Source organism: Protopterus annectens, chromosome 1.part1, assembly GCF_019279795.1.
Source record: "Protopterus annectens isolate FY-2018-M chromosome 1.part1, PAN1.0, whole genome shotgun sequence".
Lineage (NCBI taxonomy): Eukaryota > Metazoa > Chordata > Ceratodontiformes > Protopteridae > Protopterus > Protopterus annectens.
In genome coordinates this window covers 1371876485-1371890988 of record NC_056726.1, presented here as the reverse complement: position 1 = coordinate 1371890988, position 14504 = coordinate 1371876485, and the positions used below count along the sequence as shown (strand labels likewise).

Below are 14504 nucleotides of genomic sequence, written 5' to 3'. Positions count from 1 at the left end.
AAAAGGGAGCATTATTTATACAAATCTATGGCTAGAGTAACAACAAATGCATTTTTCAAGGCTGTTGTCAGTTTAATCTTCAGCTTCATAAGGTTCTTACTAGCACCATGCAGTAAAAACATAGAAATAGGCCCTTATGCGGTCATACCATTATGTCCTGCTCCACTGGATTTACACGAGTGCATCATACAGGTGATAGGTGTGTTTGAGATGGACTAATAAGTGGGATCACTAAGGCAAACTGACATGTCCATAAAATCTATCAGTGGCAGTTTCTTCAACATACACATGAGTGTTCATGGCTATCTGTAGGATATATAGGGAAACAACAAGGTTAGAAATGTAGAAAGAAAGAGAGAGACTCTCTCTCTCTCTCTCTCTCTATATATATATATATATATATACTTATGTGTGTGTGTTCATATGTGTGTGTATATATATATATATATATATATATATATATATATATATATATATACAGATATAGATATGTATATTATATAAACACACACATACACACACATATATACACATATATATATATATATATATATATATATATATATATATATATGTACAAAATGATGCCTTTGCAGAGTACTTCATTCACTGAATTATGGATATGACCCATGATGGGGGATATGTTTTAAAAAAGATTGATTCATTGATGTCTAAGTGCAGCTGTTTGTTTAAAATTTCAGCTACAGGAGAGAGCAAGTTAATCAATGTGCAATTGAGCAGGAACCCAAGAAAGAGCATTTTTTGGTGTTTTAGCAAGCTTTTAGCAGATGTTTGTATTCAGTAAACTACTCTGAAACTCTATTAAATTCATGCTGGGTTTTCACTGTGTCCAACCAGACTGTGAAACTAATGACACTGAATAGTGTGATGGAAGGGGAAGGATTTTACCATTATGAAGGAGATAGGACTTAATGTAGCATAACTTTGTTGTATTTTCCCTATAAATAAGATGTAAAATGCAGTTACACTAGCTGTAAAAAAAAAAAGAAGCTCCAAAATAGTATTTCACTAGTGTAGTGGTTAGAGCATATGCTTTACAAACAGCCATTCCTGGTTCAATCCCCACTGTAACCACTTTGCATTTTGGTCAGGCCCCAGTGGCCTAATGGGTAAGACATTGGCCTCCTAAACCAGGGATTGTGGGTTCGAGTCCCATCTGAGGTGATATAATCTTATCCATAGCTCAGATGGCTTAGTGGTAACTTGCTGTGGCTATGGTGCCCAGGGTTATGGGTTTGAGACTTGAAATGGCTGATTATTTGGAGCTGAGGTGGTTTACTGGTAAATTGCATAGGCTATGATGTGTAGGGTTCAAGGGCTGTTTATTTAACCCATCTCTGTCAAGCAAAGTTCCTCATTAGCACTCTTCAAGAAAGATCTTGATGAGTGGATAGGAAATAGGAAATATACCCCGGGTATCACTTCTGTGGCTCTGCTCGACAGGGACACAGGAAAATAACTTTCTTGGGTTTCATAAGCCAGGCAACCTTGTTGGCTAGGCTTATTTAGGCCCTTGGGCTGATAGCCTAGTACCTACCTATGAAGCTATAAGAGAAGAGATGTGCTATGGTGGATAATTCAAAATAAATTAATAGTTAGATTACTGAAAATGGTTTCAGGTAGGCAGCAGTTATCCAGGATAATGTATATGCTGTTGAAACAGCAGCTGGAACAACGGCAGTAACAATGGAAAGGCACACAATACTGTCGCAGATACAAGGTGGTAAACAAGATAAGTCTTTCCCCACCCCCAAACCAAGAAACAAACTTCAGCCAAAGGCTGAACACTGGCTTAAGTAAAATGTTGTAGCCATGAAATTAAACTTATAGATAAAAGGATACAGTGATAAAAGGATACAGTGTTTAGGATAATCAGAGGGGGGAAGTAAATTCAGTTGAAAGTATGACTGTTAACTTTATTTATTTAATTACATCATAAATGCCATTTTCCAATGCAAACAATAGAAACACTTTCCTGAGTTTAACATAGAAGTGATGGGATGTGATATGCATTTAAATTGGCTCTGTGATTTTGCAAGTTGTATTTAATGCTAGCTTCCCATATTGTTGTTTATAGCTCAGGCTTTGCTGACAAAAAGTAATGAATTCCTGCTGTTTCACATAAAAACGGAAAACTTAATTGCCTTTCTGTATCGATGTTCAGTCCTACTACTAAACAAAAAGTACAGCTGTGTAAGCCCTTACCCATATCAGTAGATGTTCAAATTTCTTCACTGCTGCAATAGCATATAGAAAGTGTCCTGCCAAGGACATTGCACCTGGCCAGAATGCCAAAGCTCTAAATCTCTCCCACCTTCTTATGCACTCTGGCTGCTGAAAGGCTGCACCTTTTTGAAGAGGATTTTACTCCCCCAAGGAAGGAAGATTCATCCTGAGACAAAAAAGGAACAATCAATAATCACCATAAAAATCATCCATACAACAGCAAAAATAACATTAACAAAGGAGGTTGTGTCCCACCTCAGCTATCTATAAAGGGGGATGGTGGGTGGCTTCAACTACACCAGCAGTGAAGAAATTTGAACATCTACTGTTGTGGGTAAGTAGGGCTTATATGAGTGAACTATGTTCTTCATTTTTAATGCTGAAGTAGCCTATGGGTAGATTCCTATTAGAATGTGCAGTGCTGTCTGTAACTGCCTGTAAAGGGACCAGAGCTCAAAGATGGTGTGGAGATTTCAAAGCATTAATCACTGGCAGCACTCCCATGATGTTTATGTGTTTTGGTCTGTCATTACAGTCCACTAGACCCCATTTTTTTACTCCATGGAAAGCAATCCCAATCACAATCTAAAGTGAGAATTGACTGGGATAGGAGGGAAGGAAGAAAGGAGAAAGGAAAACAGAGAGCCATTTGATCTCTCTGTCACTACAAATCTCACCTTAAAAAAAACTTAAAAAAAAAAAACGTGTATAAAAATACAGCGACAAACAATTTTAGATTTTCGATTGATTTTTCAAATGTATAATCTGGCAAATGGTATTATGGGGACTGTGGATGACATAAGGCCTAGAATCCTGAGAAAGTCTCTTACAGGTACCTGAGAAAAACTCAGAAAGCTCTGCATGTAAGTTAGTATCTTTTTCTTTGGAAGGAAGTCCTATTGCTTGACTGTATGTCTTAAGACACCACAAAAAGACAATTTTGTGAGACGGTGTTAGACAAGACTTTGTATAGGTACAAGTCAAATGCCAGATGTGACAGCTTAGAGTCAGACACCTTATAGGTTCATAGGTTCTTAGGTGTTTACTAGGCTAATGACCACAAGGGCCTTTTTAAGCCTAGCCATGCATCCCAAATCTTTGACGTGTTCTGATACCTTTGATAAGTGTAAGCATGGGACTGGCAGATGAACCATTTAGAGGTTACTGTACATTAGAGACAGAGGTGTCAAACCAGGGATGGATTTCCAGTTTCTCATCCAATTGTCCAAGTTGCACTTGAATTGGATTAGGGAGGAACGTCAAGGGTGATGTGCAGAGCTGCTGTAACTACAGAGGGATTAAATTGATCAGTCACAGCATGGAATTATAGGAAAGAGTAGTGGAAGCTAGGTTAAGAAGGGATGTGATGATTAGTGATCAGCAGTATGGTTTCATGCTAGGAAAGAGCACTACAGATGCAATGTTTGCTCTGAGAGTGTTGATGGAGACGTACAGAGAAGGTCAGAAGGAGTTAAATTGTGTCTTTGTGGACTTAGAGAAAGCATATGACAGGGTGCCTGGAGAGGAGTTGTGGTACTGTATGAGGAAGTCGGGAGTGCCAGAGAAGTATGTAAGAGTGGTACAGGATATGTACGAGGGTAGTGTGACAGCGGTGAGGTCTGCAGTGGGAGTGACAGATGTGTTTAAGGTGGAGGTGGGATTACATCAAGGATCAGCTCTGAGCCCTTTCTTATTTGCAGTGGTGATGGACAGGTTGACAGACGAGATCAGACAGAAGTCCCCGTGGACTATTATGTTTGAAGATGACATTGTGATCTGTAGTGAGAGTAGGGAACAGGTGGAGGAGACCCGGGAGAGGTGGAGATATGCTCTAGAGAGAAAAGGAATGAAGGTCAGCAGGACTAAGACAGAATATATGTGTGTGAATGAGAGGGAGGATAGAGGTATGGTGAGGACGCAAGGAGTAGAGGTGGCGAACGTGGATGAGTTTAAATACTTGGGATCAATAGTTCAGAGTAATGATGAGTGTGGAAGAGAGGTGAAGAAGAGAGTACAGGCAGGATGGAGTGGGTGGAGAAGAGTGTCAGGAGTGATTTGTGACAGACGAGTACCAGTAAGAGTGAAAGGGAAGGTCTACAAGAGGATAGTGAGACCAGCTATGTTATATGGGTTGAGACAGTGGCATTGACAAAAAGGCAGGAGTCAGAGCTCGACATGGCAGAGTTGAAGATGTTAAGATTTGCACTGGGTATGACGAGGATGGACAGGATTAGGAATAATTAGAGGGTCAGCCCAGGTTGGAAGGTTTGGAGACAAAGCCAGAGAGGCAGGATTACGTTGGTTTGGACATGTGCTGAGGAGGGATGCAGAGTATATTGGGAAAAAGATGCTAAGGATGAAGCTGCCAGGTAACAGGAAAAAAGGAAGACCTAAGATAAGGTTTATGGATGTGGTGAGAGAGGACATGCAGGTGGTTGGTGTGACAGAGCAAGATGCAGAGGACAGGAAGAAATGGAAACAGCTGATCCGCTGTGGCGACCCCTAATGGGAGCAGCCAAAAGAAGAAGAAGAAGAAGTAGAAGGGAGGAACTCTGTTTCACATGGATGGGGAGCCTGTTCCATAGACAGGGTAGTCTCTGGGATACATACCTATCTCTTCAGCAGGTCCTACTTATATCACAGAGAAGGTTTAAGTATTTAGAATGGGTAATTCTAGTACTGTTTGCTTTGTGGATATGCAGGAGCTCCATCAGACCTTTTTTTATTAAGGACTCCAGATATATGAGAGAAGATTCTGTGGAAATAAGCAAGTCATCTAAATAAGGACAAATGCAGTTGCCCTGTAATCTGCAGTGAACCAACACTGGGGCTAGACACTTTGTGAAAACTTGAAATGCAGTAGAGAGCCCAAAGGGTGAAAATGTGATCCAGATACAGCAAACCTTAGAAATTTCCTGAAACTGTGAGCAATGGGTATGTAATGGTGAGCATCTTTGAGATCCAGAGTTATCATAAGACAATGGTCTTGAAGCAGTAAAAGCAGCGATTGAAGGGTCAACATATTAAATTTTGGAACTTTCACATAAAGCTCCTTCTTTGGTACCAAAAATATCCTGGAATAAAAACCTTTGCCCATATGACTGGTAGGTACTGGTTCTATGACTCTTGCTTCTAACATATATCACAGCACTAGTGAAAGCATATCTGTCTAGTTTGGTAGATGTGAGGGAATTTCCCTGGAAGGCGGAGAGTCCACCCACTGCCAAGTTCAACACTTATCTGTCTGAAACCATCTGACTCCAGGCTAAGGGAGGTGTGGGTAAGGTAATCAGATTTCAAACATAGTCATTCATTAGCTGGAGGTTGACTTTTTTTTGGAAAAGTTACTTTTCTATTTGGTTTGGAAGAATCTCTTCCTGGTATTTTCATTTGCAGGCCTGTTTGTTATTAATCTATGATTTCTGGTTGTTCTGCGATCTAAAGGATTGAGAAATGGTGTTTTTAGGGGAGAACATGGGTATGGGAAAAATCTTAGAAACTCCATGCACCAATTGACCTCTGTCATCCCATTGCTTCAGAATCTGTGCTGCAGGCCCAAACACATGATCTGGGGTAAGTGGAGAATTAGACATTTCAGACTTCAGATCATCAGAAAAATTCAGATTATGCAACCTAACAAATGTTGTCAACACCAAAAAAGAAACAGAAGCTCTAGACACAGGGTCATCACAATCATACACACTTCTCGCAGCATGTTTAAAAACTTGAGTCACGTTAGAAACAATGTCATTCAAATATGACCTGCCCTCTGGAGACAATAAAGGAGCCAATTCTTCCAAAGTATAACAACATTTTAACACAAAATTCCACATATAGCCCTGATAATTCAAGGTCCTAAAGGCTAACATAGTAGAAGCAAATAGTCTCTTACCTTGTTTGTTTAATCACTTGCCCACCTTATCACAGGGTACTACGTTAGAGGAAGATAATCGTTTCTTGCTTGCTAATAGATTTATTGCAGTAGGGTCAGCTGTCATGTTGAGAATAAAGACATTTATAATCTGGAGAGACCCTATACTGCCTATCAGCTTCCTTTGAAACTGCAGTTAGTGAGGGAAGAGCTTTACAAGCAGATTTAATAGTATTATCAAGAGCTGGCAAAATGGGAGGAAGTACTGCAGAATTAGGAACCTCATCCTCTCATAGAAAATAAAATATGCCTAGTGCTGGAGGAGCCCCTGTTTGCTCTCAAGCAAAAACATTCCTGGATCTATCAACAGTCTCAAAGGAAAAACTTGCTAGGATTAACTTCACCTTCATTATTAGATGTGCCAGAGTGCTGGGCAGTGGATTTCTTAGGAATCTCTCCCCTGTCTCTGTCAGAAACCTCATCTATCACTGCTCACTGGCAATACCCACATTAGAACTATGAAAAGACAAGGATTCCCCAGAATAGAGTGACTGCAAAACACTCTTATCCCCCAGAGAAATAAGTTTTAAAGAAAAGAGTGATTTTCAAGAGACGCTCTTCTCTTTTATTTTCAGTCTTTTTTTACTTGTAAACGTTCTGCGTATTGAGTGTCAACATTTCAATAGGTAACACCCCACCCCCTTGATGTATCTAACCCTTGGCCCAGAGGAAGGCTAAACAATAGGTTAGTGGTTTGTAGAACCATCTTTAGCCACACCAGTGTCACTAACCACTGGCTGAGACAATAATTTTACTTGCTTGCTTTTTTTACAAATATTAGGTACATGTGGAGTGGAAGAAGTAGAACCAGAAATATTATCCATGCTGTAGCCAAAGAAACCTGATTACCAGTAAAGTAAGTTGAATAATGGTGGCAGAATGCACCAACTCCACTTTCCTTCCAAAAACTAGTAAACACTAGTAGTACGCTGCAAACTGTGTCAGACTTTAAACTTTTAATCAGAAATATCAGAAAACATTTATTATGTGAGAAATGAGTAAAGCATTACAATTCTGTTAAAAACAGTAACAGGTGGGAAAATATTACGACTAAAAGCACGTACCAATTACTTAACTTTTTTTTATAAAAATCACAATTTTTTCAAACAAAATTGAAAAATAAGCCAAGTAAACAGAGTAGAAGCTTATACAATTCCTGACAGAAGTCAATATTCTTAAGTCGAAAACCATAAATAGCTGTTCTTTTTATATATTATGGTAGATAAGAAATAACACCACAAATATTCAGTAAAAAAATATTTATGAGAGGAAACGATTCCCAAAAAAGGTCTTTTTTGTTAGGCAAGAAATTATTGACCGACTGCTGTTCCTCTGAAGTCAGAGATATGCTTCTCCTCATACAGGCAGTAAAACTCTGAAGATTTACCTCACTCTGGTTGCTGATATACTTCTCTCAAAAAAGGTACAGCCTATCAGCAGCCAGAGTGAGTGACAGAGAAGAGAGTTAGAGCTTTGTCAAGCTGTCTGGGTGCTATGTCCTTCACAGGACACTACCCATAGGTTACTGCCACTGTGACAATGCAGAACATCTAAAGTTTCCTACAGATCTGTACTACTGGAGCAAGAAATCCACAAAATAGGGTTGCAATTGGCCTGACAAGTGTGTGTGTGTGTGTGTGTGTGTGTGTGTGTGTGTGTGTGTGTGTGTGTGTGTGTCTGTGCGTGATGGTCACTGTCCTCAGGCATGTACACATCTACATATTTAGGTAAGCTAAAGGCATACACCTTTAAACATGAAATGACGAGGCTTTGGTTAATATACCACTTGGAAATGCAGCAAGAAGGCAGGTCAAGTGGTTACACTTTTTATCAGCACAAGCAAAGGAAAGGACTAGCAGACATTATATGGAATTGATGCACACATTAATAAGATCCCTTGTCTATTGGTACACAGTGTCTCACTTCTTGTTCATCACATTGGAAATCATTTGATATCTTTCCCCTTCAATCACACTATTCAGTGTAACTAGTTCTACTGCTGTTACTATACTTTATTTAGCATGCTCTTAGCCTATACTTGCTTATATTTACTGATGAATAGTACACTCTCATTTTACCTTGTCTCAATGAGTTGATCCCTTGGATAACAGTTGTTAGATCAAGAAAAAAGATTATCAGCAACCTCATATGTGACTTTAATAAAACAAAACTTAAAAAGACAACCTTGTTAGTATGAGGGGCAAGCACTAATAACTCACACGTAGGATACCTTGATTTTGTGTCCCCTTACTAAATCTATTATCAACAAAGTTGCACTAAGTTGGGAACATTTGCAAATGTATAAATGTGGCCATTAATCAGTTGTTGATTTCACAAAGACTTACCCCATGTGCTGTGTTGATAACATTTTGTGTAAGGTGTGTAACTTTTTGTAGTCTGAGTTCTTCAAATGTTATATGACAGTATGGAGGTAGCCTGCCATGTCTGCCTGCCCATCTTTATGTATTCAGGTCTGAACAGTAATCTGTGATAGTTAAACTGGATGAAAGTGAGGTTTCCCATAGAAAGGCCAGAGTAAACAGAATGTATGTAAATACATCTGATGTACAATCTGGCTTTTTATTAACATTCAGCGACTGCCCATTTACGGGAGAAGCACACTGCTTGGACATGTGTAAAGACAACTGGAAAGACCCCAAAAGTACCTCACCAAGAGGATCAAAGGGCTCAAACAGATGCCATATGCTGCCCGGTTAAAGAAACTCCAGCTCTACTCAGTGGCATACCGCCTGCTCAGAGGCGATCTGTGCCTGACGTATAAAGCCATGTCCAACCCGGAATTAATGGACATGCTGCACCTCAGAAAATCCAAATCCCATCGAGCTATGCGCTCGAGAGACTTGAACCTCAGCACTGAAATAAATAGGACATGCTGGAGGGACAGATTCATAACCCAGAGGCTCCCTTCACACTGGAATAAAATCCCAGTCCAGGTTAGGCAGAGTCCCTCATTGACTCTCTTCAAGAGGAATCTTGATGAGTGGATGGGAGATCGTAGGTTTACCCCGGATATCACTTCTGTGTCACAGTTAGACAGAGGCACAGTATACTAACCTCAAAAAAGGGCATAGCAAAATAAATTTAAAATGGGTGGCGAAAGCCAAACACATTCTGGCTAGGCTTATAAATGCCCTAGGGCAGATAGCCTAGTATGAACCTATGAACCTATGAACCTATGACAGGCAAAGTTACTATTATGGCTATATAATCCTGTCTGCCCAGTGATGTTATGCTTGTATATAATCCTGTAGACCCAGTAATGCCATACTCAAGCATCTCCTCTCCTCTCCCCTTCCCTTCTCTTCTATTCTGTTTTCTCCTTCTTTCCTCCCTCACTTCTCAACTTCCCTCAACCTTATCTGGAAATATTAGTAGTAACTTCTTTTTAATGAATTGGCAAGAATAAAACAAGAAAGATACTATCAAAAGTGATCAAGCACTGTAGCACTGCATGTATGGTAAACACTTCCACTGTATCCCACAAGGTTTGAATACAACATAATACAGTTAAGTCCACTGTCAAATGTCATAATGTTTGTAAAGCTGCAGCTGTTTTATTTATTTTATTAATTGTTCAGTGGGTAGATGAACTGACAAAATCTTAAATCAAGAAAATTGAACAGAAAACGGTGTGATATTATGCCTTCAGTCACAATTACATGTTTAATATCCACTAAATGGACTTAGATGAGCAAGACTGACAATAAAACATCAAGTACTACATGCTGTGAGTATAAGCAGACAGACACTCAAGTCAAATGAACAAGAAGCAATAACTTTAGAGGTCATGATTAGGTTGCCGACCATAACTACTTTATAACTACTTCAAGAAGTTTATATCATGGAAGTCCTACACTTATAACAGGGTATGTCACAGCGTTTCAGACTCTTTGGACTTGAAAGTGTCCCAGGCTGTTAGTAAAAGCATTACAGGCTTGTCTTTTGAACTGTTGCACTTATCACACAGTTGATAATTAGTGCCGTAATAAATAATACTTGACTATGAATCCCAGCATATCTCTCCTAGTTTCATGGGATGGCAGATGCACTTTCAATGCATTTCAGTTCATTCTTTATGAGGAAAAATCTGGTTTACATAGATACTTCTGTTGTACAAGTCACTACTCATTGCTTACTGTGTTTAAACAAAACAAAAAAAAATCTCACTTTGAAACAGACTTAGCATGAGCAACTGTGAACTATAAGAGAAATGCTGGGATTCATAGTCAATTAGCAAATACTGAAGCACTAATTAGCAGCTATGTGACAGGTCAAAAGACAATGGCGGTTTAGCAAATGGCTGCCAATGTTTTGCTGAAATACGTTTTAAACTAAAGCTAAATCTCTGTGATGACTGTAAAAGTAAAAACAAAAACAACAAAAAAAAAAAACAGTACACACATTGATAGGTTTAAATAGTGTATTGTTTTAATTGTTTAAGTATAGACAGACAGCGAAATAATGGGATATTGGCATAGATGGGGGTGGGGGGTTGAGCCCTTACCCTGCCTAGTATACAATTTGACCATGAAATGGCTCTGTCTGGGTGGTTCTTAGAATGCAGCTAGGTAAGCCTCCTCAAAACAGTACCAGTGGTCATGGCCCTGAAAGAACAATCAACTGAGACATACACACAGTGTAAACAATGAATAGTGACTTGTACACTAGAAGTAATTAAACTGTTTAAAGCAGATTTTTTCCTCACAAGAATAAACTGCAGACAAAACATTCTTCATACTTTCACAATTAATCAGAACAACCATTGACATATTAGTCTGAAAATTCAAAATTCTGAAAATGAAAGTTGCAGAACAATACATTTTTTTTCCCCATACATAGCAATAATCTCCCCATCCTTATCAGTAAGAGTAAGATTGGAAGTAACTAAACTCCAAACCTGACAGAACTGGTGGAATGGGTGAATGTAGGCTCTGGAAATTTCTTCTGTAACAACATTGGTAATAATGCTAGCAGCAGCCTCCCCAGGTATGAGCAGAATAAACAGAACCAACAAGAGTGTCTCTCCCTTGCCCACTGAGGGGACCCCAACAGCCAGAGAGGCCATGGCTATCTCCTGGTCCATAGTGGCTGCAGCCAGGTGGTACATGAGAGGGATCGGGACAAAAGATGAGTGGTCTGAGCTACAACTAATGACCACAGCAGCAAACTCACCTACTTATTGCTAGCCTGTGGTGGAGGCAAAGGCAGTTTGTTTAACTTTTTATTTTTGTGGCTAGAAGGACCCGACATGGTACTGACAGTTTGTTCCATGGTCAAAAAAAAAAATAGTGCTTCTTTCCCATGGAAAAGAAACAGCAAAAGCCAATAAAACCTAAAAATCTTTAAAAGTCATTTCTAACATAAAAACACAGTAAAAAGCATTTTTAAACAGTTTAGAAGCCCCCAAAATAAAATAAACCCATTTTCTCCACGGAAAAAAATGTTTTGCAATTACTTTAAACAACTTTCGAACTGACAGGAAAAAAGAGTATTCTCATTCAAAAGTATAATACAGTACCATGACAGTGCATTAAAACACAAACTTCTAGCTACTTTTCCTGAACAGGAAAGTACAGTTAAACAAATATTTTAAAAATCTGGCATTTTTTTCCCCAAAGAGACCTCATCTGCCAAGCAAAGAAACAGAACAAGACAACCATCAAACCTTGAAAACCTCATAGAGCATACTCTTCAGAGGAAGGAAAGCTCTGAAGAGCTTGGTGCATAAACCTGTATTTTTAGTCAGCTCAAGTATATCATACTGTTTGTCAAGCTCTGAGGTACATTCATGTTTGATCTAAACTGAGACTCCTCCACCTTTAGACCTTACTTGTGCAGTTGTTGTTCAAATGTGTGGAAGGCATTATAGCCTTACACTGCCAAGGTGATCTCTGCAGCTGTAAAGCAAGTCTTAGCAACTGTTCAGATGACTATACTCTACCGGATGAGGAGAGATTGCAGGGAGTGGAGTTTCCTGCTTAGATACCTGGCATTTAGCAGTAACCGCTTCAGATATCTGATTCACTTTGGGTATGTCAGTTCATATGGATGGTGCAGTGGTGCAGCGGTTAACATTGTCACCTCACAGCAAGAGGTTCTGCAGTTTGATTCTTGGCCGGAATGCCTTCTGCATGGATTCTGCATGTCCTCCCTGCATTCATGTGGGTTTTGTCTGACTGCTCCGGTTTCCTCCCCATGTTACAAAGACATGTGTCTGGAGTATTTCTCCCCAGGCCTCCACTAAAAATCGGCTTGTTCCAAGTCAGACTTTCCTAGTAAACAATAAATAAATATGTTCATAGGTAATTACTAGGCTAGCTGTCCTTGTGGACCATTTTAAGCCTAGCCACTGTCCCTTGGTGAGAATTGGACCCTGTACCTCTTGTCTGAAGTAATACACCTTAACCATTATGTCAGCTCCCAACCAAAAGTTTATCAGGTTGCCACTGTCTAAAAAGGCACCATGGACAAGGTTTTGGCAAATATTTGAAAACCTTTGGAGGACAGGTGCAGACCATCTCTGGCAAAGCAGCACAGTCTGTCACCCAGGCAGACAAATATTGTACCTCCATGGAGTGACACTTAAAATTAAGCTAATTATTTAAGTCATCCTCTGTTGGTACTGTGGCATCATCCCCGGAGAAGGTAGAATGCTGCTCAATTCTGGGCTCATACCAGCCTGTGTCATGTAGTCTGAAGGCTATAGCATGTTTCTCTTCATAGAGCCCATGGAGGTACATTTCAGGTCATTTACACTCACATGGACTATGACGGAGTCAAACTGGTACTTGTGGTGCAATGGCTTGAGTGCATGCACAATTTGGCAGATCCTGGCCCATGACAGGCAGCTGACCATGACTCTCTCCTTGCTCAGCCTGATGAATGGGACATCTGTGTGGCTCACAATAGAATCTCCTATGACTAAAACACTGTGTTGTGTGGTGATTTGCCTTATGGGCTTAGAGGTTGCGACACCTTGTGATTGCACTGTATGTGTCTTGTTGTGTGTTGTCTTAGAAGAGTGCTCTAGAGGTTGGTGAGGATACTTGTTTATGTGCTACATCTGGTACACTTTTGAGCTTTGGGAAGATTACATTTAAGAGTCTTAACATATGTGGGTCTATGTCTCTGGTCCATACAATGTGTACTGACTAAAGTGTATGTGGTATAATGGTCTAGACATGTTACATTTAAAAGGGATTTCACAGGCTTATTGAAAATCTCCACAGCATGTTTGATATGTCAGATTCCCTCTTACAGACTTGACAGCCTTGTTACTAGTACATGGCCTTCAGGTGTTGACATAAAAACCTACATTTCTCCCTTAATGACCTTTGTACATTCATGCTGTTTCCATCATTCCCCAGCCTTACATTTGCAGTTCTGTGCTTACTGTTTAAAGTGATCTCTCAGTCTCTGTTACCATGTTTTGAGACAAACTGCATTCGTTTGGAATAGTCTGGCCATTTTGTAGGAGTACCCATCAACATAAAAATAACATGCCTCATAAAGGCTGCTAGGAAGAGATTTAAGTATCTAAGTACCCCCAGCACACACACACACACACACACGCACATGCACACACACACACACACACACACACACACACACATGCACACACACACACACACACACACACACACACACACACACACACACACACACACACACACACACACACACACACACACACACAAAAAAAAAATCCATGTTTGTATTTTACTTTGTTTCTCTATTGTACCTAGCATACATCTTTTTGGATATGTCAGCAAATTTACATTCAGCCATGTAAAATCTTAATGTTTATTTATGATGTATGAAGCACTGTTTTTGCAGTGATCTGTGAAAATGTTCACCAATGGAATCTCAAGCCCTGATGTACTGAGAATGTCACTGCATGGATTCATAAATTGTCACTCAGTATGATTTTGCTATTCAGCTGTCTATTAAGGTTTTATTTTATTTTCACATTATCTTACTTTTATTTCATTTTGAATTTGGTGACTGAGGAAGAGCATTAATCCCAATAAACCTATTTCAATTACAATTGATTGTGTTTAATGCCTCATATATCTGGTACAACTTTAAACTGAGAGGCAGAAAGCATATTAATGTAGCTGAAGGGAATAAAATGATATTTCATAATTGTATTTTGAAGAATATCAGTCATAGGAAGACAAAAGTCATGTCCCCTTGTGATGATAACCGCTCGGTCATGACTACTGACCGATTTATTACTTGCTGTACTCCATATTCTTCTTTTTCTTTTCTGCACTAACACCCACCTGTACTAAGTCACTGCTTA

The 14504-nt window shown here is 39.5% G+C and overlaps 1 protein-coding gene across 1 annotated transcript in view; it reads right to left on the bottom strand.

Annotated features, from left to right (window-relative positions):
• Positions 1-14504, bottom strand: part of DCC (DCC netrin 1 receptor) — a 2283601-nt gene that overhangs the window by 1748411 nt on the left and 520686 nt on the right. The gene's annotated exons all lie outside the window — the stretch shown is intronic.